Genomic DNA, 6,477 nt, shown 5'->3' with positions numbered 1-6,477 from the left:
TTATTTTGCAGTGGTAGTGCGCCACGATCAATTACATGTAGTGGAAACCCTGAACTAGGCATGGGCCGGTAAGAGGTTTTGACGGTATGGTAACCTTAGGTAAAAATATCACGGTTTCACGGTATTATGTTTACGGCTGACTGCATTTAAAACGAAAAAAAAAAAAAGAAAGAAAAAAAAATCTATTGAACGGTCTTTTATTTTTAAACATATATAGAACATGACCGAACATTAGTAAGTATGTATTTAAAATAAATAATAATAATAAATACCTGAATTCTTTCTAAATAAAAAATAATAAAAAAATAAGTGCAGTCCTTAAACTGAGGCTAAACTTGCAGCTCAAGTCACGACATATATGAATTATTTTTAGTGAAAAAAAAATGTTGTTGTAACATAAATGTATGGGACACAGGGATCAGCTGTATTAACAGCAGAGACAACTGATAAATGAATTGGTCTCAGCTGTGGTCCAGGGCTGCGGCTCAGGGGTTACCGTGGCAACTCACAGTGGTCATCAATGACGACCAAGGCAGGCGAAGCCAGGACACAGAAAAGAGCTAGATTTCCCCACTTTTCGATGGCCTCACATTTGGGCTTATTGTGACAAAATGGTAGCTCCTATCAGTAAAACCACCAGACCGTGGGCGTCGTAAGACCTTCCTGGAGACTTTGATATGTTTTTTGTCCTTGTAGAGTAAATATTTTGGACACACACGTGAGTTAAAGACAAAGGTCCATTTTCCTTCTCTAAGAAAATCTTTGCATTGGAGTGAATGAAAAAGAGACAGGTACTTTACCATGAACAGAGGCTCGCAGTTTAAATTCTGTACGTCTCACTGCTTTGCTGAGCACATTGTGAGAGACACAACTAGTTTGTCTACAACTGTGGAAAAAATCATAAGTTTGGTGTGCAAATTGTGGCCAGTACGAGCGTGGAAAGAGAAAAATTTCAGGCGATTTCACACACGTTCTCTCACTCCAGTACCAGTACCAACATTCCGCACTCTAAAACGAGATTTTTCGAAAAAGATCATGGTCATTGATCAGTGACTGATCAACAACGATAAGATCTATCAAAACGAGGAAATAATACACCAATACACAAGGCTTGTGTCTACATTTTAAAGTTTAAATTAAGTCTGTAAGTGAAAGTATGCCTTAGGAGCAGTAGACCTTAAAAAAAATGTGTTTTTTGCGTGTTTTTTTTCGGCCGTCCCATTCATTTTCAATGGGAAATTTATTGCAGTTTTTTGCGACGTAAATTCGTATTTCGGAAAGAAAAGTAATTGCACACCGATCCCGATTCTGCCGCACGTTTTGATATATAACTCGTCTTCGAGCGGTAGGATGAATTAAGGGACGAAAATGTGGGGAAAGTGGGAAAAAAAATAATAATAAGAAGAAACGCGCGGGATAACAATAGGGGCCTCGGGGCTAGGCCTCAGGCAAAGCCCAGTAGCCCCATATAAATGCAGACGGGAGCTTAAAACTGAATCTCAATGGTTTTTGGAGACTTGCTCACTGTCATATAAGATGTATTTCCTCCTCGCGCTGCTACTGTTCGTTACCTTCTTCCTCCAAGCCGTGGTGGTCTGTCTTTTTACGGTAGCTGAAGTATAAATACAGCCAACTTGGTCCTTTTAGACGGGGGGAGGAAGTTTGGGGGGCACGCCTCCTTCGCCTTCATACAGCCTGCAGAGCTACCTACTTGTAACAGCCAGCGGAGCTGGACCGGAGGAGGACTACGTTACGCTGCAGCTGCACACGACCTGAGTGACCCCCACTCTCTCTCTGACGAGACGTCACATTAAAAAATAACCGCAGGAAAGGTGTGACGGAAAATTTTAGTGGTTTTGAAACCCTAACTTTTTCATACCGTGGTAAACCTTGAAACTGGTAACCGGCCCATGTCTACCATGAACAACAGCTAACAGTATCGTAATATTGTGTGAATGACATGATAATGGCAGTTTTAGTTAGCTGGCTTGGCTAATGTTAGCTAACAATAGCATTAGCCTATCTCCAGAGTTTTTTCCTGTGTTCAGAAAAAAATGTTCTGCCAAAATTTTAGTTGTACTTTAAGTAAAGAAATTACAGCTGACAATTTAAAGACTTTGAATAACTTACCAAGAGACCGAGAACTTGTGGTGTTCGTCCCACGGTTTCATCCAGGCTTCTGGAAACCCCCCTTGTGCTGCTCTACTGAGCATGTGCACTGCCGAACCTGTTTTAACTCCAGGAACAGAATGTTACAAGTCCAGTTTACTCAGATGAACTTAGTTTTTAAGGAAAAATGAGTACATACTTATATTTCATGAGTTAAATCAATAGGATAGAGACAGAAAGTACAATATTATAATTTAAGTAAGCATAGCTATTACCTTTAAGAGTGATAGAGATGGGTAGGGATGGGGTTTGTTGACGGTAATATCCTCAATCATAGGTCGACAGACAGTGGTGGTCCTGACTTTGACAAGCAAAGTTATTGTTGGTAACTAAAGTTGGCTAAGTTAGCATAGTCCTAACTTAACAGCCGAGCTTAAAATAAAATGATACACCCAGGCTTGTTCTGACTTTCTGCCATGTCAATGCCCCTCTGTTCATGGAAATTCACAAACCGCCGGGATCAGTCTCTCATCGTGAGTCAGTACCTCCAAAAAATTACCGGTCTCGGAAAAAAAATCCACTCCGACAGCGGGTGTGCGCGTGCACGTGACGAGCGCACCTGCGACCGTAAGTTTCTCCACAAATTTAACGTGACAAAAGTGTTTAATGTTCCCTATTTTCAACATGTGATGTAAAAAGTACAATATCTCCCTCTGAAATGTAGAATAAAAATTTTCAACAACTATTTTTGGACTAAATTTGGACCACAATGGACAGACTAAATGCAACCCAATTTTCAACAACTATTTTTGGACTAAATTTGGACCACTGTGGATGGGCTAAACACAACCCAATTTTCAACGACTATTTCTGGACTAAATTTGGACAAAATCGGACGGACCAAACGCAGCCCAATTTTCAACAACTATTTCTGGACTAAATCAAGACTATGACGGACCGGCCAGATTTAGCCCAAAAAACAACGTCCAAATGACGTCTGGTGTTTGGTGGGGTTCACCCAGCATTTTATGTCCACGTTTTGCCACAGCTTCGAGCTAAGTAATCTTGCCTGTTTATTTTCTTTGTACTATATCTCCAGAGGTTTTTGGTTTCCCTCCATTGGAGTATTTTTTCTTTTACTGCGAATTTTTGGTTGTACTATTGCCTCATTGGTTTTCCTCCGTCCAGAGTTTTTTTTTTTTTTTTTTTTTTTCAAATAAAGTTTGCTTAGTTAGCTATTTTACCTGTGTCTGAGTTCTGTTTGTATCCCGGCCTGACAGTACACTCTGGCCACACTCTGGCCAGAGACGGAGCAGATGACAGCAGCCAATCGCAGTTTTACAAGCCATGATTAATGATGTGTTAAGGGACTTCCTAGACCAGTTGTGTCTGTATATCATGACGACATCCTTATCTACTCTCCAGATCTCGACAAACACAAGAAACATGTAGCTAGGGCTTTGGCGCGTCTATTGGAAAACAAACTATATGTAAAAGTAGAAAGAGTGTCTTTCATGCTGATACCATCTCCTTCGTGGGCTCCGTCGTAGCTCCTGGAAGAGTGCAGATGGACCCAGCTAAAGTAAGTGCTGTGGCTGAATGGCCCATGCCGGATAGCCGCAAAAAGTTTCAGCAGTTCCAGGTGTAACCCCTTTAATATATTGGGCTACATAAATAAATTGGAAAAGAAACGAAAAGGAAATTAATGTTTTATTAATTGTTTCGTTTAATAGGAAAACTGAATGTACTGTATGGTTTTGTCCAGTTCCAATGTTTCCCATGTTATTATGTACCCTGAATGCATAGGTCAAATTGGTCAATCGGAGAGCTGTAAACACAGTTTAGCCCCGCCCACTGGTATGTTTGAGTGTGAGTGAGGTCAGTATAGCAGAGACAGAGAGCATTGAAACGGAGCGGAGTTTTGTAAGGTGAGCTAAGTGAACGAAAGGGAGACAAACGCGATAAATTAATTGAAACGGACTCTGCTGGAGGCAAACGAACAGTCAGTGAGTGTTTGCTAAAAAAAAAAGCAACAGAAAGTGAGTTAATGATATGGTAGATGTGGTAACGGCTTTTGTTTTTAGCCGTTACTGCCATTAGCCGTTAAAGCTATTGGGTTTTGACTACCATTAACTCACCGGCTAACGTTTGTGGCCGTTACTACCATAAGCTTGTCTGCTAGCGCTTAGCTGTTGCTCCTAACTGTCGTCGGTGTGTCTGTATGTGGACAACTTCCCTCTCATCTATTACTGCTTTCAGCAGCAAGCTAAAGGTACAATCCATGAACGATGTGTTCCATTGTAATATCACCAAAAGTACATTTGTTTATTAGTTTAATTTTTGTGTTGAACCCCTGTTGCGGTACCGGGTGCCAGAGCCGTTTTGTGCCTGTGCCCCGCCGAACACAGAGATCAGTGAGCATGATTATTGGTCTTAATTAATTATTTTGTTTTATTTTGCAATTGTTTTGGTTGATGATTGTATTATAGAGAGTAGACGTTGAAACGGTTACAAGAAGCAGTTTAACCAAGATGTGCTGTTTTGCATATTGTTATGTTGCCATGGTAACTGTGAATGATAAACTGTACCAAGTAACTGATGATATTTCTCTGACCCTGTCTGTTGAGAGGTCAGTTTTTTTGTTTTTTTTGTTTGTGTTGTGTTGTTTGTTCCAGTGAAGTGAAGCGATAGCGAGCCACCCACTTGATCTAGAGCAGGCATGTCAAACATACGGCCCGCGGGCCGGACCCGGCCCGTTGGGTCATTTAATCCGGCCCGGCATAAATTTCTGAGTATGTCAAAAAAAGAAGCGAGTCTCTAGCTAATTTCTATTAAAAGTTGCGATTTTTTAAAATAAATACAAACCAAATGCTCCCTCCGGCCGCTAGAGGGCAGTAAATGTGTAAAAGCGCTCACGTCAAGCATGCGGCACTGACACGAGTTAGTCACAGGAAATAAACATTCGCAACGTGATGTGTCCAAGTAAAAATAAGCCGGCAATCTTGCTTCACCATTCACCACTACTAAACAAGTTATCGGTCAACACACCCTTCCCAAAATGGCACTGTCAAAAAAAAGAAGAGTGGACACGGAGTGCAGAGTTTTCCGGGAGAAATGGACCGAGGAGTATTTATTCACAGAAGTGAATGCAAAACCAGTGTGCTTGGTATGTAATCAGCAAGTTGCAGTGTTCAAAGAGTTTAATATTCGGCGCCACTCATCATAAAGACAAGTATGTCATATTAAAGACAATTAAAATTGTGCAGTATATTCTCAACTTCAGTAGGCCCAGCCTAGTAGTTTGATCTGATGTAGTCTAATCCTATTGCCCATGCACTGCTATAACTTTTTTATTTATTTATTTATTTTATTTTATTTTGTATTTCTTTTTTCATTTATTTCAAAGCAGTATGACAATTAAGGCGAAAATATTTTTTTTATAGCTCCCACTTGAGTTTGTTTAGTGTGGTGAGTTGGTTCAGGTGTAAAACTGCATTCACTCAACTGTTAAAATAAACCAGTTGTTAACACATTCACGGCCAAACATGAAAAATCTTTTTTTTCCCATTGGTTTTGAATAAATGTGTTGTGCTTAGAAAAGATCCCTTGTCATCCGTGATTATAATATGTAGGGTAGGCTACAAATGTAGGCTGAATGATAAAGCATAGTACTGAAAAACAAAGCTAAATATTTGGAGTTGACATTCTTTTACTGATCCGGCCCACCTGAGAACAGAAAGTCTGGATCCGGCCCCAGAGCCAAACTGAGTTTGACATGCCTGATCTAGAGTGAAGTGAACCCTAGATATTCTGTGGTCACTGGACAGGTCCAGCTACACTCTCTGGTGTGGTAGGCTCAACAACTGGGACACCCTCACACACAGTCTTGTCACATAATTCCCTACCCTCAATTCTCCAAACTTACATTTTCTCAATCTCTGGAACACTGGACCTGCACCCACCTTTTGACTTTTTCTTGGACGTTGAACTTGTCCTGGGATTGGAAAGATATGGCTGTTGTGTAGGATAATCCTCCTCAAAATGAAAAATGTTGTGATGTATTTTAATTGATATTTTGTTTCTTTCTTTTTTCCCTTGGTTTATTGAAACTGTTACATTGAAACTGAAATTTTAAATTTAAACATAGAACCCAGGTTAACAGGGTGCACCCAAATTAGAATATTTAGCTAAATTAGATAATCAAATGATATTATTGTATATATCTATTTAATTGTTTTGGTTTGTCTTGTTTTAACGTATTTATCTATTTGTTCATCTATTTATCTGTTTATTCTGTTCTAATCAATTCATTTTTATTTTTTTTCTAACTAAACCTGGCATTACTTTTATATTTAAACTTTGCCTTCT

At 39.7% G+C, this 6,477-nt stretch overlaps 1 long non-coding RNA gene across 1 annotated transcript; it reads right to left on the bottom strand.

Annotated features, from left to right (window-relative positions):
- Positions 1-1,570: 1,570 nt before the first annotated feature.
- LOC125007753 lies at positions 1,571-3,450 on the bottom strand. The gene is made up of 4 exons (XR_007112790.1): positions 3,354-3,450; positions 2,385-2,470; positions 2,131-2,236; positions 1,571-1,695 (listed from the first exon to the last, which is right to left on the bottom strand). It is a non-coding gene; the product is annotated as an uncharacterized LOC125007753 (long non-coding RNA).
- Positions 3,451-6,477: the final 3,027 nt, after the last annotated feature.

Source organism: Mugil cephalus, chromosome 5 (assembly GCF_022458985.1).
Source record: "Mugil cephalus isolate CIBA_MC_2020 chromosome 5, CIBA_Mcephalus_1.1, whole genome shotgun sequence".
NCBI classification, from domain to species: domain Eukaryota; kingdom Metazoa; phylum Chordata; class Actinopteri; order Mugiliformes; family Mugilidae; genus Mugil; species Mugil cephalus.
The sequence above is the reverse complement of the archived record's forward strand: the minus strand, read 5'-3'. Positions and strand labels throughout refer to the sequence as shown.